The sequence below is a fragment of the Schistocerca gregaria genome, chromosome 3, assembly GCF_023897955.1.
Source record: "Schistocerca gregaria isolate iqSchGreg1 chromosome 3, iqSchGreg1.2, whole genome shotgun sequence".
Taxonomy (NCBI): domain Eukaryota; kingdom Metazoa; phylum Arthropoda; class Insecta; order Orthoptera; family Acrididae; genus Schistocerca; species Schistocerca gregaria.
In genome coordinates this window covers 122,897,468-122,925,254 of record NC_064922.1, presented here as the reverse complement: position 1 = coordinate 122,925,254, position 27,787 = coordinate 122,897,468, and the positions used below count along the sequence as shown (strand labels likewise).

The 27,787-nt window shown below is 42.7% G+C and overlaps 1 protein-coding gene across 3 annotated transcripts in view; it reads right to left on the bottom strand.

Moving 5' to 3' along the window:
* LOC126355690 (calcitonin gene-related peptide type 1 receptor-like) overlaps nucleotides 1–27,787 on the bottom strand; it is a 1,110,235-nt gene that overhangs the window by 652,992 nt on the left and 429,456 nt on the right. The window lies entirely within an intron of this gene.

Sequence of the window (27,787 nt, the reverse complement as noted above, 5' to 3'; positions counted from 1 at the left end):
CGTGCGACTGCAGGTTAATGACGTATGGACGACTACAGGTGGAAATTTATGTCTGAACCGTGAAGCGTGCACGGATAGCCGAAATGATTAAGACGACCGCTCGCGGCAAGTGAGAAATTCAGTTTGGAGTCCCAGCTGGCATCGAGTTTCCAGCGTCGTCATTCCAGTCTACAGTTGGAGGTTACCTGTATTCTTAACTGCGAATGCATTTCCTGTGTTTAGAATTTTGATGTACTTGAGGCGACATGAATGTATATAATGTACAAAAAGAAAATAACATACTGGTGTTTCCTTAAACGTCTGTTATAGTTGGTTGCATTCCTTTAGGTTAAATTTTATTTTCGTTCTTAACAGTGTGTCTCACTGTACATGTATTCCGCTTTTAGCGCCATCTACGGGCGTGTTCTATATATTTCTCTTTCAATCTCCTGCATTCTGTTCTGTCTTCTTACAAAAAATTTTTAAGAGCTGACATTGGACAAGCTTCTACTCTCTCTCTCTCTCTCTATCTGTCTGGCCCCCTCTCTCTCTCTCCCTCTCTCTCTGGCCCTCAGGGACTGTCGTGCTGCAAAGGCTTGCAGGCTTGCGTGTTCCGTTATGATCCTGAAAGCTGAGCGCGTGGCAACTCAAGCTGCTGGAAAGACCGCCCAAGTTAGGCTGGCCAGGTGGCAGTCCCCATGGGATCCTGGGCATAAGAGAAGTGCAGGGAATCCCTTAAAAGAGGTAGAACGAGTCCCACTGCGAGAATGAACTCCGAAATGACACTCGGTTGGAGAAAGGTCCGCAATAAAGGTGATGAAGCTGATCACACTCTCCTTATTTATAGTCTAGAGACTATTTTTCTCCGCTGTGACACATTATGTATAATTTATTCTCCTTGATATGTACTGGGCGGTAATACAATGCAGCAGCCCATGGAGGCCCAGGGTAAGTTGTAATTTCCTTATGGCAGATATGCGCATGCGTTAATGGGGAATCGATGTATGCTGGAAAACATAGTTCCAATTTTAGTCACCAGGTGACATTCTGTCTGTGCGACGGTATGGCAGCCACGCTGTCTTTTGGCAATCCATAACGTGAGTCAAGAGTATGGTTCTCAAGAAGAGAAACCGTGCGTTGTTAGTGAAACGGTTTTATGTGAACGGCAGCAATTACATGATGCATTGAGAGCGCATCGCCGACTGAAAAAGAGACTCTAAGTAGAGACCCGATGTCATTAAAGGGCTTAAACAAGGTGAGAAAGATATCCTAAAACACGGGTGAGCTTGGTGTGGCGTCCTATCCTCGTGGAATCTATTGACGACGTTGCTCCCGCTGTAACTGGCCATACAACAGCTGCCCTTGGTACTGTCAGCGCTCGTGCAGTGTCACAATAATTGCTCATACCATGGTCAACAGTACGGAAGGTTTGGCGGTCTGTTTTATACTGCTACCCGTAAGAGATACAGACGATGCTCCGATGGAATCATCATGATGCGCAGCAAGATTCAGAATTTTCTCTTCGGTTTTTTGACGCGGATCGAAGGTGGTAACATTTGCCCAGGCAATATTCCATGGACTAATGGACCATATTTTACTCTACAGGATGCAGCGTATACGCGGCACTGTCGAATTTTGGGTACTGTTAAAACACGTGCTGCACACACTGAGCCACTGAACTCGTCTTATGTAAGTGTGTGGTGTGGATTCACAAGCAACTTTTTCCTTGATCCTTTTTTCTTCGAAGAAAATGAACCAAGAGGCCCTGTCAGGTATAGCGTGACGTCTACACGTTATCGAGGCGTCCTTGTATATCATGTGATTCCTCTTTTGGAAGAACGCAACTGTGTGGAAGCGACCGTTTTCATGCAAGATGGAGCAATACCTCTGTACGTTCGCCTAGTGCTTACTGCAGCCTTCCACGAAGTGTTATTGCTAGAAGGTTTCCAGATCTGCAACATCACCTGATCTGAATCGATGTGACATTTGGCTCTAGGGTTATCATAAAAAACACGTTAGCCAGGGACACGTTCGTTCTCTGTCTGACCTGTAGGCCAGCATACCGGAACATGTTGCTCAGATCCCACCGGAACTGCTGCCAACAACCGTTGATGACGTCATTTTACAGATGCAGCAGCTCGACGACGACTCCGTTCCTCACATTGAGCAATCTGTGTAAGCGGCAGTGAATAGTATTATCAACATTAAGCTTTTCAATCTCGTTTCACCGTTTCTCACTACGACCCGTTCCTAATCCATTACATATGAAACGTTCCTATAGGTCATTCTTGCGCTGATAGCGCCAGATTAGTTCAAAAATTGCAACTAATTGCAAATAATAGGCCAGCATACCGGAACATGTTGCTCAGATTCCACCGGAACTGCTGCCAACAACCGTTGATGACGTCATTTTACAGATGCAGCTCGACGACGACTCCGTTCCTCACATTGAGCAATCTGTGTAAGCGGCAGTGAATAGTATTATCAACATTAAGCTTTTCACTCTCGTTTCACCGTTTCTCACTACGACCCGTTCCTAATCCATTACATATGAAACATTCCTATAGGTCATTCTTGCGCTGATAGCGCCAGATTAGTTCAAAAACTGCAACTAATTTTTTGTTCCGAGTAAATCGGTTGCTCATTAACGCATTACAATATCTACAACGTTTCGCTGCCATTCGCTAATTACCGCGAACAGAGGACCTCTGTGAGCAGTTGCACTTAAATCGTAACCACCCGGTCGTTTTCCACACTAATTATATAAATATTCTGTTAGCTTTATAAAGTATGAGGCAATAAGTTATGATCAGTGCTTACGGCTAGACTGATGTTGCGGGAACTTGACGCGGCAGGGAAGGCATAAGCTGATCAAAGCTAATGAGCCGTCATTTCAGTGTCGATTTGAGCCGCAGATTGGGGAATACACTGCTATTAGAGCCTTTGAAAAAGGGCACGTTGTTATGGCGAAAAAAAAGCAAATGGTACTTAACTGCTAAGGTCATCAGTCCCTAAACTTACACACTATTTAACTTAAATATCCTAAGGACAAACACACACACCCATGCCCGAGGCAGGACTCGAACCTCCGCCGGGACCAGCCGGTTGTTATGGCCCGAATTCCTGTAACGAGCGTCTCGGAATGGAGTTAGCTGTTCGACTGCTACTGTGGTGAGTATATATACAGGGTGTTACAAAGAAAATATGTTATGTGGACACGTGTCCGGAAAAGCTGACTTTCCATGTTAGAGCTCATTTTATTATTTCTCTTCAAATCCAATTAATCATGAAATGGAAACACACATCAATTGAACGTACCAGAATGACTTCAAACACTTTGTTACAGGAAATGTTCAAAATGTCCTCCGTTACCGACTATACATGCAACCTCCCTCCGTCGCATGGAATCCCTGATGCGCTGATGCAGCCCTGGAGAATGGCGTATTGTATCACAGCCGTCCACAATACGAGCACGAAGAGTCTCTACATTTGGTACCGGGGTCGCGTAGACAAGAGCTTTCAAATGCCCCCATAACTGAAAGTCAAGAGGGTTGAGTTCAGGAGAGCGTGGAGGCCATGCAATTGGTCCGCCTCTACCAATCCATAGGTCACCGAATCTGTTGTTGCGAAGCATACGAACACTTCGACTGAAATGTGCAAGAGCTCCATCATGCATGAACCACATGTTGTGTCGTACTTGTAAAGGCACATGTTCTAGCGGCACAGGTAGAGTATCTCGTATGAAATCATGATAACGTGCTCCATTGAGCGCAGGTGGACGAAACTAAAATGAGCTCTAACATGGAAATTAAGCGTTTCCGGACACATGTCCACGTAACATCTTTTCTTTATTTGTGTGTGAGGAATGTTTCCTGAAAGTTTGGCCGTACCTTTTTGTAACACCATATATATATATATATATATATATATATATATATATATATATATATATATATATATATATATATATATGTGTGTGTGTGTGTGTGATATATATATATATATATATATATATATATATATATATATGTGTGTGTGTGTGTGTGGACAGTGGTTGCAGGACGGCGAAGCCACGAGAAGGTGCTTCTGTGTTGGACATCCACCGCTCATCACGCACGTCTGGGGTGGAGGCGACCTGCGGCTGATGTGACGACAAAGTAGACTGGCTGGTGCAGGCGCAAGTGTTTTGGAGCAGATTGTTCACCATTTCACCACAAATTTAAGCGTTGCCAAAACCTCACACACAAACAAAAGCTAAACGAAATCAAAATTAGCGCGATACTGACATAAGGAGGGCCATGCATGAAGCGCTGAACGAATTTGCAAGTGAAATTCCATCTACTGATTCGACTGAAAATCCTACGGAGTTTTTATCTTATGTTAAGTCAGTAAGGGGAACGAAGCCATCTTTTCAGACTCTCTGTGACCACAATGGTTTTTAAACGGAGAATGACATAGCGAAGGCTTAAATACTAAACGTCTATTTCCAAAACCCTTTCACAGAGTAAGATTGCACTGTGGTGTTCCCTTAAATCGTCGCCCGAACGACAAAATTACAGATATCGAAATAACCGATTAAGGGATAGAAATGAAACTGAAATCACTCGATAGTGTAAGGGCCTCTGGGCCTTACGGGATGCCAGCTCGATTCCACGAAGATTATCTGAGAGAACATGCCTCTCGTCTAGCGGCAGTGTACCGTAGGTGTCTGGAGGAGCGAAGCTATCTTATCGCATTGGAAAAAAGCACAGGTTATAACTGTTTTCAAAAATAGGTGTCTAACAGATGCTCAAAATTATAGATCTGATCTCTGACGTCGGTCTGTCGTACAATTTTGGGACATGATTTATACTCCAATACTATGTATGACATTTCTGCATAAATCTCCATTGTAGCAATCAACATGGGTTACGAAAACAAGGCTAGAATGAAATACACTGCTCCTGTTCGTCCACGAGACCCATAGATCAGTAGATACAGGCGTCCAGGTAAAACCCGTGTGACTTTCAGTACAGTTCCACACTGCCACTTAATGAGTGAAACACAAGCCACCGAATACCAGGCAAACTGTGTCACTGGGTTTCTAGCAATCAGCAAAAGGCACTTAATTCTAAACGGAGATAAATAGCTCGGTACATGCCCCCACTTGAGGTTCAATTTTATTCACACAATCTAAGGACGCTATAAAGCGCTTATATAATTCTAGAGTATACTTGTACTTTGAACATTGATATGTACACATTAATAGAGTATGATCGTTGATACCTGCTTGGAATCTTAATTTTGCAGTGCGAAATTGATTAAAACTGTTTCAAGGATGCAGCAATAAAAAGTCCCCTACCCTGTTAGTTGGCTGCGGCAACCAAGCATATCCGAGTAGCGCTAAACTCTGGTGCAGAAGGTCATGGTTATAACTGATCTGAAAGTAATTTGCATCACCAATGATGGAGAGTGCCCTGGAAATTGCGTTTTGACTGAAAGCGAATCGCAACGGTTATTGAAAGCAGTTTTTGTTGTCCATTAACAGCTAATGGCGGGGTCACGAGTCGGAAGAACGCCCTCCCGTGTTTACAGAGGGCGGTGCGCTGTCTGTTAACTCGCAGGCGGCACCGTCTGCAGGCGGAAAAAAAGGGAAAAAGTACTGAACAGCGAACAGACTATAAGGTATCTTTTATCAAAGTCTCCCCCCGCCACTTGCCTCCATGAACACTAATACCTTACTAGGCAGTGCTATTAAATAACTTCATATTTATGCGTCACTGGGTGGTGGTTATTATCAGAAGCATTCGTTATGTGATGTCATTTCGTTGAAAGTAACGTAAAGCTACTTCTTTCAGTCAGTGGTAAGAAAGCAAAGCACGCAAAACTACAGTGATGTTACGTCAATCTTCTTTTCAAATAATAATAATCTGCACAAGAACGACATTTGTTGTATTGTTTATAACTATTCTTTTTCCCTTTGTGGACGCTAAATGGTACAAATGTAAGCTCACCGCACTGTGCGATTTTTATGAATGACAATATCACCTTTAATTCAGAACTGTCCTATTTTACGAAACTAATTCATCTCGTATTCCCTTTGCTTTAACTGATCCATGAAAATAGTTTTCTGGCCGTTTAAACTAAGATGGAGGTGGTTCGTTTGGTGACGCAACAATCGAGTGCCGTCAGCGGTTGTATCGCTAAGTTATTCATTACTTAAAGTCGAGCCTGGATTTTTAATACGAATTCCGGTAATCTTGCTTCAAAACACTTTCCTGTTTGAGAATTTCAATTTACTTAAGCATTCAATATGGCGCGAAACATACCGAGAACCACTATTTACTTTGGCATGTAACTTCAGTATGTTGAATGAATGGTAATTTACAACTATTTTACAAGGATTCCTTAAAAGAAAATAACAATTCAAATTAATGTTCAGATGTGGAAGGTAAAGCGCTTGTGTTTCGTGCTGTTCGAGTGGATCCTTCTGATATATACTTCTAAAATATATAAGTGTCTTGAAAATACAATGAGTGGCACGAAAGCAACCGCTTCAACAGCCACGTACTGCGTGTGTGCTGCCATTCTTAGCCTTTGAGGGGAAGTTTTTAATAGAGATAAAGGTGGATGTAACACACTGCTGCTGTTATTGACGCAGAATAAGCCTTTAAGCATTCAGTGCAAAGGTAATCATGACTTAAACAGTGTAATATCATATACTGTGATCTTCGTTGCCACCAAGAGTAACGTACGCTATGAACAACGATGCATTCACTGGACTGGCTTCCGGAAAAAACACAGTATGTGGATATCCCTGATGTTCAGAACACTGTTGAAGATGTGAAAAGAAAAATATGTGCAAATGGTGGTGCACAAAGGTAATAGTGTTTTGTAGTTTTCTCAGTATCTCCTGTTAATTGTATCTTGTATGGGCCGGATGCTCTTGAGCAGTAATGTAAGACGAGACACACAAGTGATCTGTAAGCATTCTTAACTGCAGACTGAATGCATTTTCCAGCTGTCCTGCCAGTAATTAAGTGAATTCTGCCAGTTGACTTACCAATTACTGAGATAATGTGATCATCCCGTTTCGCATCGTACAAATCGTTACTCACAGGTATTTGTACAAGTGTGGATTCCACTTGTTAAACACTGAGGCTGTAGTCGTAGGATACTGTTTTTCAGCGTTTGTGAGTAGTGCACTCTATGTTTCTGTAGATTTCTAACAATCTTTCAATTGTAGCACCACTTTCATATTTTATCAAGATCCAGCTGGATTTTTGTCTGGATTTTTTCAGATAGCCTTCATTGTAGAAATGTACACCATCTGCAAATATTCTAAGCTTGTTACTGATATTGTCCATCTGATCATTAATATACAATATGAAAAATGATGGTCCCAACACGATACACTGTGGCACACATGAAGCTGGTTATCCTTCTGTCTATGAGTCCCCTTTCTCTCTACTAATAAATCCTCATAAAGTCTCTAATTTTGTTCGATACCCAATACAATTTGCTACATCGATTTTTTTTTCGGAGAATCAGTCTTCTGACCGGTTGGGTGCGGTCCTCCACAAGCTCTTTTCCTGTGCCAATGCCCTCCTGTTAGCACTTAGACCCACCGTCTACAATTATTTGTCAGATATATTCCAGTGTCCGCCTTCCCGTACAGCTTTTATCCTCTACGGCCCCTGCAGTACCATGGAGGTAACTCCTTCATGTCTTAATTCGTGTCTCATCGTCCTGCTTTCCACAAGTTCCTCTACCAGCAGGTTTTACGGAGAAGCTCCTCATGTATTATCACTCCACATGATTTTTAATATCAGTCTACAGCACTAAACCTGAAACGCTTCGATTCTTATTTTCTGTTTCTTCCACAGTCCACGATTCATTTCTGTACAATGCTGTGCCCCAGGTGTACATTCTCAGAAATTTTTTATCAAGTGAACACCCATATTTGATTCTCAAGTAGTCTTATTTTGGCTCTTTTAACCTGTGTCAGTCGTTTTTGTGGGTTCTTCATTCTTCGGCAGTCATGTTATTTTGCCTCCAACGCAGCTGAATTCCTTCGCTTCTTCTAAGGGATGATGCCTCGTTATGAGGTTAATTTTATTACTAATCTCAATTCTGCTGTTCCTAATTACTTTTGCTTTCCACCGGTTTATCCGCAGTGCAAATTGAGAGCTCACCGAAGCGTTTAAGCTATTCACTGTCGAGAAGATGCCGAAAAGTATTCATCACTGTCATAAGTGGCATTCAACCATTTACAGACAACTGTATGATTTCGAGATTTGTGTTGCTACTGCCACTCCTTTATGCCATCAATTGTCCACGGCTCGTCCCATTAAATTTGGTTTAGCTTCGCTCCTAATTACTTTTGCCATTCTTCAGTTTACTCTCGATCTATATTCTGTGTTAAACAGACTGCGCGAAACATTTATTTTATTTGGCAATCCTTACATATCATGGAAATGTATGTAGGTGTGTGTGTGTGTGTGTGTGTGTGTGTGTGTGTGTGTGTGTGTGTGTGCGTGCGTGCGTTCTTGTGTATGTTTCACGTCTGCTCCAAAAGCACTGGGCCCATTTCAACCAAACTTGGTATATATGCCTTAATGTCAGGTGACAATCATTGTGGGGATGTTGGGGGATGAAAAAGAAAAGTATCCCGCTGCGGTTGAATTCGCAGATTCAGTTCATCCAGTATTTGAGAAAGAGAGCAATTAGCGACTTGGTTTTATCTTTACACATAATTTCAGACCTCTGCGAAACTTTTTCTCTCTGATAAACCCTCACGAAAATGATACAAGGAAAAACACTTATACTACTTTTTCGTTTTTCTAGCAGTAAAAGTACCTCATTAGGTATAACATTATAATTTATTACTTCTTTACTACTAACTGTATTCGTAACACGTTTAATAGACACTATTCACATATAGCACTGCATGTAAGAGCAAAATTATATCACTGAACGACCCATCGTTCAGGAGATATGAAATCAGAAACAGTGCGATGTGTGAAAAACTGCTTTAGTGTTCATGACGTTTAAATTTATTACTTCACTGACACTACCCCATTCGTAACACTGAAGACAGTACTCAAACATGCGACTGAATGTACCTACAAAATTGTATCATTGTACGGCACCTAGTTTAGAAGACTAGACACTGAGTGGTACGGGTGTGGACGGACAGTTATAAATTAATACCTGGCCAACGCTAGTTAAGCTATAAATTAAAACAAAAAAAAACATTCCTCCTGATTTCCTGCATTTCCTCGAGACGAGTTAGAAACGGACATCACTTAACATTATGACCCGTGTACAGGAATAATTTTGGGCCGATTTAATTTTGAAGCAACTCCTTTCAAACAATAATAAAATTATTAGTAGTCACCAAAATGTCAATCTCCGTTAGAGAAACTACTTGTTTGGAAGGACGACACTAGGAATGTAGCGATAATTTGCTGATATCTAGTTGGCGGTTAGGCCCAGCCAGGTAGTGGCAACCTAAAAGATCTGGAGAGTTCCCTTGTAAGATACATGGTTTTTTGTGAGAACGGCCGTCTGTAGTGGCAATAGAAAATAACGCCTGCTCTTGAAGTCTAGTGCCTTCTTGCTGGATGCGGGTTTTTAAATAGGCCTCAGTAGCTTGACTCAGGGTCACTTTTATCGGAGTCCCGTAGCAGTCACGACACAGGGCCTGGTGGACAAGCGCCACAGCACGGCGAGCTGCTGCGACCTACAGGCTGGGTGACGCGCCATCAGGTTTCACTGTCGCTCTTTCACTCGTCTCATCGTCACACCTTTAAACGTGGTTTATTAACCAAATTTCTCAAATTTTTATTTCGACTCATACTTGATAAGCTGTAAGCCTGATACGGAACTAATGCACTATTTCCTTTTGATTTTAGTTCAGCGTTTCGCTGCTACAGATGTGATTTCTGTATTCCATGCTGAGTGCGACTTTGTTACTGTTGTACGGCTTGCCAAATACTGCTACATGAGCTGAAGGACGGCGTTACGGCCGCTATGAAATACTTATCATCCGTTTTAATAAATCTGTTTGCCGAAGGAGCTTGGTTGTTCCACATCTTACTGTCTGATATCTACATCTACATCGAAATAAATACTCGCAAATAGAACCAGAGAAAAACGACTGTCTATATGCCTCTGTATGAGCGCTAATTTCTCGTGTCTTAATCTTCGTGATCCTTACGCACGATGTTTGTTGGCGGCAGCAGAATCGTTCGGCAGTCAGCTTCAAATGAAAGTTCTCTAAATTTTCTCAATACTGTTTGGAACGTCACCTACCCTCCAGGGATTCCAATTTTTTCTCGTTAGATGACTGACTTTATTTTCGTTACTAGTCGTAGTTACCCGATCTGTCAAATTAAGTTAAACATTGTACGGAATTTTAAAGAGTTTGCAGAGATAAAAAGCATCGTGGAAACTCAGTGTCTGGTTCAATGACGGGCCCATTTCCATCCCTCCGCATCGGGAATTATGTGATCATAACAATCGTCGCATTTCATTAATGGTTCAAGATTTCGAACCGAAGCCACAGTACGCAAAGAGGCACATACGTTGTAGGATGAACACTAGATACTCTTTTTATTCGCTGATATTTTTAAGCAACTTCTCCACAGGACTGATGGGCTTACGATCCATGCAGACGTCCCTAGCACTGCAGGAAAACCCAAGCAGTGCGCATATTCGTGTCCCCGGCACCTGGGGAAGGACAGTTCGGCACATCAATATGCGTCCACAAAAGTGAAAAGGCTAACATTTCTTTCATGTGGCCTTCTAATATATTCACACATTCACAATATATCGATATTATGGAGTCGAATTTCAGCACTTATAATTCTTGTGACTGTGGTCACTCATATCCCCGTGATTAGCTTAGATTAATTGCTGTTCTAAGTAACTGCTTGATTCACAGCTGCGTGTGGGGTCGAGTGAGATAATCCCAAGTGGCATCACCTTCATTGGGTTACATTTTTTCAGCGGAAGGGAGGGGCAGGCGAGACGTAACAACACAGCTGATCATTCGACAGGTGTTGCAGGTGTTCTCTACTGTCATCAATGGCGGCAGAGAATCTTATCATTGGCCTCCTTTCAACATGAATTTTAATAACGCTCCATATCCGCTTATATTTTTATTTATTGGTCTTTGGCATTAATCATTAAGCCAGAGAAGTGAGTAACTACAGATCTGGTATACAATGTCATGTATACAGTACGAGGTACATTCAAGTTCTAAGGCCTCCGATTTTTTTTCTAATAAACTACTCACCCGAAATCGTTGAAACTGGCGTTACTTCTCGACGTAATCGCCCTGCAGACGTACACATTTCTCACAACGCTGACTCCATGATTCCACGGCAGCGGCGAAGGCTTCTGTAGGAGTCTGTTTTGACCACTGGAAAATCGCTGAGGCAATAGCAGCACGGCTGCTGAATGTGCAGCCACGGAGAGTGTCTTTCATTGTTGGAAAATGCCAAAAGCCAAAAGTCACTAGGAGCCAGTTCAGGTGAGTAGGGAGCATGAGGAATCACTTCAAAGTTGTTATCACGAAGAAACTGTTGCGTATCGTTAGCTCGATGTGCGGGTGCGTTGTCTTGGTGAAACAGCACACAGGCAGCCCTTCCCGGACGTTTTTGTTGCAGTGCAGGAAGGAATTTGTTCTTCAAAACATTTTCGTGGGATGCACCTGTAACCGTAGTGTCCTTTGGAACGCGGTGGGTAAGGATTACGCCCTCGCTGTCCCAGAACATGGACACCATCATTTTTTCAGCACTGGCGATTACCCGAAATTTTATTTTGTGGCGGTGAATCTGTGTGCTTCCATTGAGCTGACTGGCGCTTTGTTTCTGGATTGAAAAATGGCATCCACTTCTCATCCATTGTCACAACCGACGAAAAGAAAGTCCCATTCATGCTGTCGTTGCGCGTCAACATTGCTTGGCAACATGCCACACGGGCAGTCAAGTGGTCGTCCGTCAGCATTCGTGGCACCCACCTAGATGACACTTTTCGCATTTTCAGGTCGTCATGCAGGATTGTGTGCACAGAACCCACAGAAATGCCAACTCTGGAGGCGATCTGTTCAACAGTCATTCGGCGATCCCCCAAAACAATTCTCTCCACTGTCTCGATCATGTCGCCAGACCGGCTTGTGCGAGTCCGAGGTTGTTTCGGTTTGTTGTCACACGATGTTCTGCCTTCATTAAACTGTCGCACTCACGAACGCACTTTCGACACATCCATAACTCCATGTGTCGATGAATTTCAGTTGGTTTCACACCAAGCAAATTCAGAAAACGAATGATTGCACGCTGTTCACGTAAGGAAAACGTCTCCATTTTAAGTATTTAAAACAGTTCTCATTCTCGCTGCTGGCGGTAAAATTCCATCTGCCGTATGGTGCTGCCATCTCTGTGACGTATTGACAATGAACTCGGCCTCATTTTAAAATAATGCGCATGTTTCTATCTCTTTCCAGTCCGGAGAAAAGAAATCGGAGGCCTTAGAACTTGAATGCACCTCCTATAAATGTTAGAAATTACAGTAATACCAGTTAAACGTACATGGTAAACTTTGTAAATACACGCACACAACAGAGCCACATATCACAACTTTTGACGCTAGATCCTTTGTGTCTGACTTGTAACTGGATATCCGCTTCTTCCAGTACTGGCATAGCCCGTTATGGACAGCTGCCAAATTTGTCCGTCACAGATGTAAGTTAGGGAATTCCTGCTGTGATCAAGGCCTTGATGAACTTGCGGCGTTGTCTGTCAGAGTGAACAAACCAATAGCAAATGATTGAGGTTTGCAATTTCAGTTTGGTGGATTTTGCAATACGGATATGGCTGAACTTTCATCCTTCAGAGATATAAAAGATAACAGCTGTGCCAAATCGAATTCGTGTTATAGTAGTGACACAGACAGCCTGATTTTGGAGAACCAAGTTTTTCGTGGAATTCTAGACTAAATTGCGGCATAATGTCTTCCTTTGGAATGTTGCGCTATCTCCAACGTCAGTAACAATTCTTGATGGACTTTTTTCTTTACCCCAGTAACAAAAAATCTTTATGTGCAAGGTAAATTAAATAAGGCTGGCCATCAATCAGACTTAGTTTCGTCAGGTGTTCCGTCAACTCGTTTCGTGAGATAATGGAGTGCCCATGGTCCAAAGTAACCGGACACACTTATGTCGACTTTCACACTAATAGAGTCACTTGATTAAATCGAGCATATGGCTGTTAGCGTTGGGGCCCCATTGCTGCTTTTCGAGATTTACATGTGCAGTCTTCGAAGCCGTGACAAAGACGTTGCTGCGTATTCAGATGAAGATGCTGCTTTCCGTCGAAAGCTTGAACATAGCCAAAGATAGGCTATCCCCGCTGAAGTAGGCAAAGCCAGCGCCATATCTTGTTTTCAAACCGTGAATGAATATCTTGACGGGCACGTTGATACAATGAGATGGGAATCGCCAGTATAGTTAGTGAAAGTTCTATCCGACCCTCTGGCCTGACAAAAGACTGTTAGCGGCTAGTGCAGTACTTCCCATTTCAAGCTAAATTTAGGAGGCGAAGTTTTTTTTAGCACAAAGGGTATCGCAAAAATTTGGTGTCTGAAACTTTGTTTGTTCTACTACAGCTGCCCCTTTCCGTTGTCCTCAATGAAGGATTTGTCATTCTGAAGGAGGGAACTCTCCTGAAGCTACCTTTTATTTCAGTCACTGCTGCTTCGATATACACTGAAGAGATGAAAGTAATGGGAAACCGATATGCACATATATAGATTGCAGTAGCATCGCGTGCACAAGATTTAAAAGGGCAGTGCCTTCACAGAGCTGCCAGTTATACTCGGATAACTGATGTGAAGAAGTTTGCAACCTGATTATGGGCGCACGACGGATACTTTGAACACGGAATAGTACGTGGAGCTAGATGCATGGGAAATTCCATTTCGGAAATTGTTAGGGAATTCAGTAAGCCGGGACCCACTGTGTCAAGAGTGCCTCCAGAGAACCAAATTCCATGCATTACCTCTCACCATGGGTGGGCTTCACTGAACGACAGACAGCAGCGTATTTGTGCAAGCGACACTGCTTGAAATAAACGTAGATATCAATGTGGGACGAACGGCGAACGTATCCATCAGGACACTGCGGTGAAATGCGGCTTTAACGGGCTATGGCAGCAGACGACCGACGCGAGTGCCTTATCTCATAGTACGACATCATCTACAGCGCCTTTCCTGGCGTCGTGACAATATCAGTTGGACCCAAGACGACTGGAAATCAGTGGCCTGGTCAGAGGAATGCCAATTTCAGTCAGCAAGGGCTGATAGTTAGGTGGAGTGTGTCTCAGAACCAAGTTGACAGCAAGGCACTGGGCAAGCTGATGGTGGCTCCATAATGGTGTGGACTTTGCTGACATAGAATGGACTGGATCCTCTGCTTCAACTGAACCTATAATTTGCTGGAAGTGCTTATGTCGGGCTAGCTGAACAGCAACAACGATGGAATTTTAATGAATGACAACACACCATCTTAGCGGGCTTCAGTTGTTCGCGATTGGTGTGGACAATTCCAGCATATGATCGCCCGACAAGAATATCATTGAACACTTGGTACGTAATCGAGGGGTCAGTTGGCGCACAAAATCTTGCACCGGCCACAATTTCGCAGCTATGGAGGTCCGACACGATATTAGATGACATCCCAAGGCTTGTGTCAGGTCAGTGTATAGCAAGGCCGAAAGGTGATCATCGACACAGAATCTGAATGACTGCAACACAGATTCACGTCCGCGGGTTTCGCTGCGAGTGGCGCAGGAAGTGTCGGAGGGTCGCGTGGTCGTGGCCGTGGTCCCGAGCGTGGTAGTGGGGACGTTGCGCGGGCGGCCGGAGTGACGTACGCAATCTCGAGGCCCGGACCGGAACTGAACGGGTGGGCGGAGTGAGGCAGAGCTCTCCAGCCACTCTGTGCGGCCGCCGTGGAGGGTGGAGGACCACTCAGCGCCCGGCGGCCACTCCCTGCAGACGGGCCGGCCGCTCTCCTCGGTCTGCACTTGGGTCGCCACTGTGCGCCGCGCCGCCCAGCTGTAGGCCGCCGCCCCCGCCGCCACCGCCGCCGCCGCTCCACTGTGCTGTTCTACCTGAACTCCAGCGCAGCACCGACTACGTCTCCCACCTTTCTCTGCCCCCTCATTCATACTGCTCGCTCACCACTACGTCCCGAATATGCATTGTTCCGGAGACAGTAGAGCCTGATAAAGCGCGCATTCCAATATCCTATACAATGAATCACGCTGGTCGGACAGTGTTGAGCTCCCAGCCAACGTCACCTGATTCCCATTCTCCGAAGCTCCGTAACTGACTTCTGAAAACGCCCCACACCCATTTCACCATCCATTCCAATTTATTTACTTTAAAAGCTAAAAACTACTAATCGTTCCCGAGATTAGTGGAGAGCAATGCAAGACCACTATCTGGACAGTGCAGGACAATGATGGTCATGTGGAAACCTCTCTGAGCACTATGGGACTTAACATCTGAGGTCATCAGTCCCCTAGAACATAGAATCACTAAAACCTAACTAACCTAAGGACATCCACACATCCATGCCCTAGGTAGGATTCGAACCTTTCACCGTAGCGGTCGTGCGGTTCCAGACTGTAGCGCCTAGAACCCCTCTGCCACACCGGCTGGCTCATGTGGAAACCTATCCATACTCTTCTCACATGGCGTCCTGAAAGCCACGGATCAAGGCAGTCACGTAGATGTATTATTTCTTGATTTCAAAAAAGGATTTCACTCAATACCACACCTACGCTTAGTATCGTAACTACGATCGTACAGGAGTATCCAGTTAAATTCATGACACATATGAGGATGTTTTTCTGGGGAGGAAGAAGCGTGTTATGGCCGACTGACGATCATCAATAGATGTAGAAGTGAATTCATTTGTGCTCAGGGAAATAGTTTGGGATCATTACTGTTCTTGTTGTACAGGATGTAAGGGGTATAATTGTAGATATTTCTGTTTCTAGCTGAGGACGGTGTACCGAAAAACGTCTCATCACTATTTACGTCATTTTAAGACTAACAATTACAGCGATTAGGAGTCGTGTGTTTTTAAGTTCGTTAGCACCTCCAAGTACAAATGGCAGGAACACGTCGTTAATTCTAATTTTCCTCTGGGCAGCAGGCCAGCTGTTAAAGTGTGAACGTGAGGAAGCAAAACGGTTTGTCTATACAGACAGGCCTAGTCCAGTTACAAGTAAACCTACCCAATGAATACACTTCGATTTTGGTTGGCTTTGAATAAGCACGTCACAGGAGAGCCAAATAAGAGACAGATATTGTTTTATATTTGTCCATGTGGCCGTTAAGAAGCTGAAACATTTCCTTGAAAATAAAATAGCTTATATTTCCGAATGAATACTGCTGAAACGGTAACAGCGACAAACATAAAGTTCTATTGTTTTCAATGTACGTTACATCGGTGCACCCAGATCGGTTGAAAATAAAACAGTTTATCTGGCAAACACTTATTAAACAATCTAACGTGACAATTGGCACTGAGGCGCACATATACTGGGCGCACTTTCAGCGATATGGAGATGTTTGTGCCACCCGAAGTGGCCGTGCGGTTCTAGGCGCTGCAGTCTGGAACCGTGAGACCACTATGGTCGCAGGTTCGAATCCTACCTCGCACATGGATGTGTGTGATGTCCTTAGGTTAGTTAGGTTTAACTAGTTCTAAGTTCTAGGGGACTAATGACCTCAGAAGTTGAGTCCCATAGTGGTCAAAGTCATTTTTTTGAGTTTTTTGTAGCTTATTTCTGACAAATGCGTCTTTGAAATTGCACTTAGTGATATTTGATTGAATGTGGTATTAACGATGCTATCCGTTTTGCCATTTATCAAACGTCGAAATGAAATATAAAATAATGGAGAGGGAAGGGGATTTCGAAAAAAATGAATCTCGACAAATTTTTGTGTACCATGGTAATGTTCATTAAAAACGATACAACTTTTATATGATGAGGTGTTCCTTCTGCAACCCTTCTGCCACCGTTTCAACGGTATTCACTCAGAAATATTAAATTCAATTTCTTTGGAAGGGTTCTTTCGCCCCCTTAATTACCGCTTTGGTATGTATTAAAAGAATACGTAACTTTCATTTCGCCTTAGACTACAACATACCTCAAAGCAGATAAAATCGGAATGTATCCTTCAGGTTGGTTTACCTGTTGTGGAGTACGACCACGCAGAAAACATCAGGTTGTAAAGTTTTTGAAATGTTTGTGGGAGAAGTTTTCGACGCATTGATGTGTGGACATATTAAAGTACCACATATAAAAATAGCTGCACTTATATCGTTATATCCATTATATTAAGGATGTTGTACACAATATTAACAGTAACCTTAGACTTTTCACAGATGATATTAACGGCAATGAAGTACTGCCTAAAAAAATCTACGCAAATATTCGTTCGGATCTTGGTACGATTTGAAAGTGATAGAAAGATTTGCAATTGGTTTTAAATGTTGAAATCACAAAACGAAAGAAAACAATGTCCTGTGTCCACAATATCAGTCAGTCACAATTGGAAACGGGTAACTCAAATACCTGGGAGTAACCATTTGCAGTGGGTTGAAACTGAACGATCACACAGTCTCAGTCGAATACCAGACAAGTTTAATCAGTCCAAAAAGGAGATTTCTGACAAATTACTAGTGCGTCGCATCCTGCAGTCTTTCTCAGTTCCTTGCGACCTGTACAAAACAGAAGTAATAGGCCGTATTGAATGCATGGAAAGAAGGAAAATACGAATAGTCACAGTATGTTTGAAGTGTCTGAGAATGTCATGATAATCTGAAGAAAAACAGGTATGCTCTTCACAGTGGTTTGCGAAGTATGTATATGTGGATGTAAATTATCTCTTTTTTTGTTTAACCTTCAATGAAAGCTATGAAGATCTTCAAAGCAAAAAAGTATGGAGCTCAATTGAACACAATTCTGATTGTCGGCATAGGATATGCACGTGGTACTGCTTCAACAACACACACTGAAAACCAATGCTTTATAAATATCCAGGAATTATGAAAAAGTTTGAACTTGAAGTTTAGTGAATAAACCAATTGTGATGATTAACAAAATTAAAAATGAGAATCAAGTCTCCAAAACTGAAAGAAATAAGGTAAATGAAAATACTCAATTTCTGCTATATACGCACCTGAATGGTGGAAAACAATTCATTGACCATGTAAATCAGAAAAGGTCGTAACAGCTAAATGTCCTTAAAATTAAAGAAAAAACCCAATAACTAGCACCACCGTGGTCATGTTTGAACAGCGAAGTGCAGACAACTGCCGTAACGGTAACGCTGACTGAACGCCACAGCTGCGTAACACGGCGGCATTACCACAGATGTGGGAAAAGAGCGCATTACGTGATTGGCCGTGGCAGACGTGAGAAGTAGCCGCGACAAGTCCACACCATCTGCTAGGGGCGTTCCTTGCGAAAGGTTTTGTACTCAACATATCGCTTTGTATATAAAAGAAAAAAATGGTTTACCTAGACGTTCTATTGGAGTGTGCTCCTGATAGCTCTGAAAGCGGAGAGTGTTGAAAGTAGACAGACACCATGGACATGTCACTGTGGAACAAACTGAACCGTTTTATGTTATGCTTTATCTTGAAAGTTGCATGTGAGTGGGAACACGAAACAGTATCCACATAAATAAATTTAAAAATCGATGCTGATGGGTATGGTAGTGGTTCAAAAGCGCAAAATATGGGAAATCTTATCCATCCGAAAATTAAATAGCAGAAGAAAATTAAGAGAGTAGGGTTTGCAACGTGAGCAAAAGAAAATAATGTAAATTGAGGGAAAACATAAAACGTGGGAATGAAATACAAATTTTGCCGTAAGACGCCATTATCAACACTTCACTTAGTTTGAACGAGGTTGTGTAATAGGACCCCGAGAAGCTAGATGTTCCTTCTGCGATACTGCAAAAGGTCTTGTTAGGAATGTAGCCACTGTACATGATTCCTAGCACCGGTGGTCACGAGAATGTACGGCCGCAAGAAGACCAGACCACGGACGTCCACGTGGCACTACCGAGAGGGAAGACCGTAGTGTTCCACGTATGGCTCTGACGCATCATTCTGCATCTGCAGCAGTAATTTAATCAGCAGTTGGCATCACAATGACACAACGAACTGTAGTGAATCGGTTTCTTTGAAAGACAGGTCAGAGCCAGACGCCCTGCAGCATGCATTCCACTCACGCCAAACCACCGCCATTTACGATTTCAGTGGTCTCAGGCGAGAGCTCATTAGACGAGACGGAGGGGTCTGTTGTGTCTCCTGATGGCTGCTCTTTCTGCTTCGGTCACAGTGATGGCCGTAAGTTGGTTACAAGGAGGTCCGTTGGCGGTGGTTTGGTGTGAGTGGAATGCATGCTGCAGGGCGTCTGGCTCTGACCTGTCTTTCAAGGTAACCGATTCACTACAGTTCGTTGTGTCATTGTGATGCCAACTGCTGATTAAATTACTGCTGCAGATGCAGAATGATGCGTCAGAGCCATCCGTTGAGGGCCTGCAAATAGCCCAACTGTGTGCTAGACACACCGGACCTATATCTGCAGTGATGCTCTGATGTGCGATTTCGTATAACTGTCGTGGTTATCCAACGCACCCTGCCTGCAAATCTGTACGTCACTGTGGCGATTCGACTTATCATACTGCCATTCAGGAACAGCGTACCAGGTAGTGTTTTCGAACAAGATAACGCTGTCGTAACCCAACGTGTCCTACCTGATGTCGACATCTTTCTTTGTCGTTCTCGATCACCAGATCTCTCTCTTATCGAGCGCATATGGGATATCATCGGACTACAACTCCATATCCATCCATAGACAGCGCTAACCATTACTTTATTGACCAACCAGGTGCAACAGCAATGGAAATCCATTACACCAAACGATATCTGTACCACACAATTTTAAATAAAAATTATTAAATTAAATAAATAAAAAGTAATTAAACAAAAATTTTAAATTTGCGGCATTTATTAAACTTTTAAAATCATTTAAAAATTTACATTTAATGCCACAAGTACGAAAAATAACCGCGATGAAAATGATTTATTTACAAACAGCCAAGATGGATTCAAAAAATATCATTCTTGTGAAACAAATCTATCTCTTTATGCTCACGAAGTAATGATAGCTACCGATGCATGATCTCAAATTAATTCTATATTTTTGCATATAATCAAGTTGCTTGCCTATAGAGCATCCTCTCAGTTATGAGACCGGATTCGTGATCACCTGTCGGAAGGTCACAGTTCGTAGCAGTCCTCTCAGATTGAACGACTGGACAGGCGATGGTCAACAGCATTTTAAGCATTTTTGCTATTAATAAAGTGCATATTCCGGTTTTATTACATCGCTAGTACGGAGATTTGTAATAGAAATTTAAATATTTACCGCTGTGGTCGAAAGCTATCTGTTATAGGGGTTGGCGTTCCCAGTCCCTTCATTTATTAGCACGTTCTGCAGTCACGTGGGTATTAAATATGATATTTCATAAAAATCCACACAGAATAGTCACCACGACATAAAATGGCGCCGAACAGCGACTTGTACTAGCTAAATTCCTATCACTACATATCTTCCCAGTCTCCCTTACTTGCATGTTGAAACGCAAGATCTAGCGAGAAACTCAGCACCCATGTTTGTGCTCCCTATACTCTCATTTCTCTTACTGGGCTGCACTCTTCAGTGCTACGACAGACACTGGACTCTCATTCGGAAGCAAGACGATTCAAAGTCCCTGCGGTCCATCCCTCCATATTTAGGTTTCAGAGGATTTTCCTACATCTCTTCCAGCAAATGACAGAGGTACTTCCTTTGAAATGGCACAACCCATTTCCCCATCGTTCCCAATCTCATTAGAGACGGGACGTTAAACGCCAGTATTCCTTAATTTTTTTTGTTTACATGCAATTAAAGAAACAATGATGAAAAGTTGTAACACTGCTTCAACACCTTCTCAATATGCACCTATATCCCTTGAACTTCACCTTTCACAATCCCTATAAGATTTATGTCGTAATGGTATCTTACTCGGCTGTATTTTATATATTATCCCTCATTTACTAACTAAAACATTTATTCCGTCTCACAGTGTCGAATATTACCTCAGGATTCATTTAAAATACAGTTTTCTTCATGAATAAAGTAAAATGCGCGAATGATTACATTGCTACACATCCTTCTTGTGATTCTGCAACGAACTCAACTGAACTCAACTCTTGGACCATTTGTGCTGGTAGTTTCTTGTGGTGTCCTAAGACACCTGATACTCGTGAAAAGAATGCCACTATAAGGGTCGAATAACTTTGTACGAGAAAAAAGCAAATTTAATAAAGCAATCAGTCTAGATCGAAAATTGTGTTTATGTTTCTAAAAAAAATATACATTTACGGTATAGATTGAGTTATTTGTTAAATTACGTTAGAAGACCGCTGCTGTTCCGGTTATAGCTTCAAAATGACGCATGTTGTTTCATTTTTATTAACCACAGCCACTGTAGACTCGCATTATTGTTTGAAATACACCCTAACACAAAAAACCACGTACCACGAAGAAGTTATGCTAACTGGTCAACAAGTGATAGTCACATAGGTCTCGAAGTGAAACGCAAAATTGTTAACATTGGAGGCCGATAGATGGGTGGGTCCCGTGGTCTAGGGGATCCCAGCACGGTAGCTCAGCGTGTTCGGTCAGAGGATTTAACTACCCTCTGCAATAAAAAAAACTGAGTTAATCGATTAACAACGAACTTAAACGGATGTCTTACGACGTCCGCCTCGAGCAGATGCAACTACCAAAAGCGAACAAAATGAGATGAAAAAAAAGGGGTAGCGTCTTTGATTCATAATCAAAAACGTCTCCGGTCCCGGGTTCGATCCCCGCCACTGCCTAAATTTTGATAAATAATCAGCATTGGCGGCCGAAGACTTACGGCATAAGAAGTCAGCCTCATTCTGCCAACGGCCTTGTCAAAGAGGGCGGAGGAGCAGATAGAGGTTCAGGGCACTCTGTTGTCCTAGGGGTGGGAAATTGCCCCTAAAGCCGGAAGAATCAGCAATGATCAACGACATGAGGATGCAGAAGGCAACGGAAACCACTGCATTAAAGACACGTAACGTGTATCCACAGGACATGTGTCCTGTAGTTGAAGAAGTGTCATGATGATCTCTCCATGGCAACAGATTCCGGAATAGTCCCCCATTCGGATCTCCGGGAAGGGACTGCCAAGGGGGAGGTTACCATGAAAAAAAGGTTGAATAATCAATGAAAGGACAATGTTCTACGAGTCGGCGCGTGGAATCTCAAAAGCTTGAAGGTGGTAGGGAAACTAAAAAATCTCAAAAGGGAAATGCAAAGGCTCAATCTAGATATAGTAGGGGTCAGTGAAGTGAAGTGGAAGGAAGACAAGGATTTATGGTCAGATGAGTATCCGGTAATATCAACAGCAGCAGAAAGTGGTATAACAGGTGTAGGATTCGTTATGAATAGGAAGGTAGGGCAGAGGGTGTGTTACTGTAAACAGTTCAGTGACCGGGTTGTTCTAATCAGAATCGACAGCAGATCAAAACCGACAACGATAGTTCAGGTATACATGCCGACGTCGCAAGCTGAAGATGAACAGATAGAGAAAGTGTATGAGGATATTGAAAGGGTAATGCAGTATGTAAAGGGGGACGAAAATCTAATAGTCATGGGCGACTGGAATGCAGTTGTAGGGGAAGGAGTAGAAGAAAAGGTTACAGGAGAATATGGGCTTGGGACAAAGAATGAAAGAGGAGAAAGATTAATTGAGTTCTGTAACAAGTTTCAGCTAGTAGTAGCGAATACCCTGTTAAAGAATCACAAGAGGAGGAGGTATACTTGGAAAAGGCCGGGAGATGCGGAAAGATTTTAATTAGATTACATCACGGTCAGACAGAGATTCCGAAATCAGATAGTGGATTGTAAGGCGTACCCAGGAGCAGATATAGACTCAGATCACAATATAGTAGTGATGAAGAGTAGGCTGAAGTTCAAGACATTAGTCAGGAAGAATCAATACGCTAAGAAGTGGGATACGGAAGTACTAAGGAATGACGACATACGTTGAAGTTCTCTAACGCTGTAGATACAGCAATAAGGAATAGCGCAGTAGACAACACAGTTGAAGAGGAATGGACGTCTCTAAAAAGGGCCATCACAGAAGTTGGGATGGTAAACATAGGTACAAAGAAGGTAGCTGTGAAGAAACCATGGGTAACAGAAGAAATATTTCAGTTGATTGATGAAAGGAGGAAGTACAAACATGTTCCGGGAAAATCAGGAATACAGAAATACAAGTCGCTGAGGAATGAAATAAATAGGAAGACGAAAAGGCTGCAGGAAAAATGTGAAGACATCGAAAAAGATATGATTGTCGGAAGGACATACTTAGCATACAGGAAAGTCAAAACAACCTTTGGTGACATTAAAAGGAACGATGGTTACTTTAAGAGTGCAACGGGAATTCCACTGTTAAATGCAGAGGAGAGAGCAGATAGGTGGAAAGAATACATAGAAAACCTCTATGAGGGTGAAGATTTGTCTGATGTGATAGAATTTCTAAAATCATTAGGGGAAGTGGCAGCAAAACGACTATTCACCTTGGTGTGTAGAATATATGAGTCTGGTGACATACCATCTGACTTTCGGAAAAGCATCATCCACACAATTCCGAAGACGGCAAGAGCTGATAAGTGCGAGAATTATAGCACAATCAGCTTAACAGCTCATGCATCGAAGCTGCTTACAAGTATAATATACAGAAGAATGGAAAAGAAAATTGAGAATGCGCTAGGTGACGATCAGTTTGGCTTTAGGAAAAGTAAAGGCACGAGAGAGGCAATTCTGACGTTACGGCTAATAATAGAAGCAAGGCTAAAGAAAAATTAAGAGACGTTCATAGGATTTGTCGACCTGGAAAAAGCGTTCGACAATATAAAATGGTGCAAGCTGTTCGAGATACTGAAAAAAGTAGGGGTAAGCTATAGGGAGAGACGGGTCATATACAATATGTACAACAACCAAGAGGGAATAATAAGAGTGGACGATCAAGAACGAAGAGCTCGTATTAGGAAGGATGTATGACAAGACTGTATGTAGCCTTTCGCCCCTACTCTTCAATCTGTACATCGAGGAAGCAATGATGGAAATAAAAGAAGGGTTCAGGAGTGGAAGTAAAATACAAGGTGAAAGGATATCAATGATTCGATTCGCTGATGCCATTGCTATCCTGAGTGAAAGTGAAGAAGAATTAAGTGATCTGCTGAACGGAATGAACAGTCTAATGAGTACACAGTATGCTTTGAGAGTAGATCGGAGATAGACGAAGGTAGTGAGAAGTAGCAGAAATGAGAACAGCGAGATACTGAACATCAGGATTGATGGTCACGAAGTCAATGAAGTTAAGGAATTCTGCTACCTAGGCAGTAGCATTGTATGGTAGTGAAACAGGGACTGTGGGAAAACCGAAACAGAAGAGAATGGAAGCATTTGAGATGTGGTGCTATAGGCGAATGTTGAAAATGAGGTGGACTGATAAGGTAAGGAATGAGGAGGTTCTGCGCAGAGTCGGAAAGGAAAGGAATATGTGGAAAACACTGATAAGGAGAAGGGACTGGATGATAGGACATCTGCTAAGATATGAGGAAATGACTTCCATGGTACTAGAGGGAGATGTAGAGGGCAAAAACTGTAAAGGAAGACAGAGATTGGAATACGTCAAGCAAATAATTGAGGACATAGGTTGCAAGTGCTACTCTGAGATGAAGAGGTTAGCACAGGGGAGGAATTCGTGGCGGGCCATATCAAACCTGTCAGTAGACTGATGACGAAAAAATAGATGAATGTGTGACGCTGCAGCGCAATTTGACCGTGCAGCTGGCAAGGACAGTACACACAGGACTTGTCGGTACCAGAGCATAACGTCTTTGCTAATTATGTTCCTTTTAGTTAGCTGGACAGTAATTACGCCTTGCAGACAGGTGAGTGAAAAATATGTGCAAATGACAACATTTTAGAGAGGACGTGTAACCGGGCTCAGAGAAGGCGACTGGAGGAACTGGCAAACATTTGGCATTTGAATAGGAGCTATGCCCCTATGCGACGATGTGGGCAGTAACGACTGAATGATGGACGAAACACCATGTAAGGAACGAAGAGGTGAATCTGGGGTCAATCGTCTGGGGCAGTCAGAGCACCGGATCCATTCGACGTGCAGATCGGGACTCAGTGTAACGTGGACCATTAATAAGCGGCTCATGGAGTGACGGCTGAGCGCACAGGGCCGACTCCTATTATCCTCTGTACACCGACAACTCAGTTTTCAGTGGTGTGGGGTGCATTCGGCTTGGAATTTCGTTGATAGGAGCAGAACTGTCTTTAGTTATGAGTCCACCTTTGAACCGACCTCCGATGACCAGCGGAAACGTGCCTGATACGCCCCAGGCAGCGGTGGGACGCCAACCTGGCTGCCCACTGCATTTCGTAGCAGGACTCGTTTGGATATCACCCGCGACATCCTTGAAGCACAGCGGTACGTCGTCTATATTCAACGCTCTGTTTTCTTGCTCTTGATGGCAATTCATCCTGGGCTTACATTTCAGTAAGATAATACCCGCCAACACGAGGCTAGATTTTCTACTGCTTGTCTTCGCGCTTTCCAAACCCTACCTTTCCGTCAAGGTCGCCGGATCCCTCCCCAACTGAGAATGGTTGGGGTATTATTCGACCGGGCCCTCCGACCAGCTCGGGATTTTGACGGTCTAACGCACCATACGGTCTGAATTTGGCACGATATCCCTCAAGAGGACATCCAACAACTGTCAGTCAATGCCAAGCCTGACAACTGCTTGCATAAGGGCCAGAGGTGTCCCTAAGAGTAACTGACTTGCCCAATTTATGGAGCTCTTTCTCTCGACTAAATGACACAGTTTTCCTGAAATTGTACTCGTTTGTTTGTCTGTACATATACATCACATATACCGACTTTCTTCCAATTCGGATAATTCCTTCGTGGCAGCTTACTTTATGTATTTTATTGGGGTTTTACTACCTGAACCGGACAGATAGACCAATTCGTCAGTTTGACAGTTATCTGGGTAACGTGTTGATTATATGCGGGCCACTTTGTGACTTTGTGAACAGGCAGAGCAGACCTGGTGACCTCCTCCGCGGTGACTAAATATTCCTTTCCTTTATTCTTACTACTTATTCTTGTTAAGTTCTGAAAATATTAACTCAGACTTCCCATTACTCACCACGAAAATTATCCCCAAAAACAGCAAACGGGGGAAATAATTAAGATTTTTAAACATGGGGAAAGTACTAATAGGTGGTGTAGTAGTAAGAAACAGAAAAGTTCTCCGTCGTATGGAGGCTCGTCCCTGTTTCTCCTCCACCCCCGTTTCATAAAAAGTATATTTCTTACTTTTTTTTCAAGTTTTGGAACGAATGGTACATTCCTAGAAGTGAAATGTTATAATGAAATGAAGTTCTTTGTTATAGGTGGAGGATTTCTCATCCATCACGTCGTGTGGCCCACCATTGAACTTTTGATGACATTTCAGAAACATTAGTATCCTATATTCAGGGACATTATAAAAAAAATGTGGTGGTGGTACCTGGAGGATATACAGACAGTTTTCTGAAAAAATAACTGTCATATTTCAGTACGCCTCTACTAGGAAGGACAACGAAGACCTCGGCAGATGGGGTTAAACATCACTCGTTACTGCAAATTCGAATTATGATTTATCAAGACTACAAGAATCTAGATAAAACTGACAACTTTAATGGATGGTCCCTAAATCAGAAGGCTTCAGTTAACAATTTCTAAACTGAGAGCACAGCAAGGTAAAGATTAGTGTATTATGAAATTTACCAAATACTCTTTACATCAATCAGCATTTGAGAGTAAAATTACATAATCTTAACGGTACATGTTTGAAATAAAATCAAACAGTTTGTAAAAGCTTTTAGCAGTGAGTTCAATAATATGCACTAACTCGAAGTAATACCCAAATGAAACTTAACTGGGCACATCCACTGCTATTTAAATCAATTGAAGAATGTTATAAGAAAGGACGTATACAACATCTGTAATAAGAAATGTGACGATGAAACTACTGCAAAATATTGTGAGCAACCTTCTGGTATGGCAAGCGGTTCGCACCGGGCCGTAAAACCCCTGACACACTTCACAAGGACGCGGCCAGGTAGCCGTAGGCCTAATTAACTCGTTGTAAGACATTCACAAGACCACAATAAAATTAACATCCACAATATAGCGTGACAACAAACAGCTGAATCCCACACTCTGCGAATTAGATTTAGGGATTAACTGCGCCCCTTCCTTCAGGATAAGTAAGGAAATTCCTGGTACCAAGTGATGTAACAGAGAACCAGAATAAATTAATACAATTTCGATTCATTAAGATTACAAGATTTACTTACCAGAAAGATAACGTATCGAGGAAATACCTTTATTTAAGGTTGGCAATGCAGCAGCATCTTATTGACATTCATTTCTTCACTGTCAAATATTTAAGTCTAACATGTTTTATGCTACTAACAGATCAGTTCCTGGCTGTATTCAGTCCCTAGCACTGTTACGCCTTAACCAGACAGAGCAGCGACTGCAATACCGAAAACAACAATGCAGGTGTCTCACCTCTTAG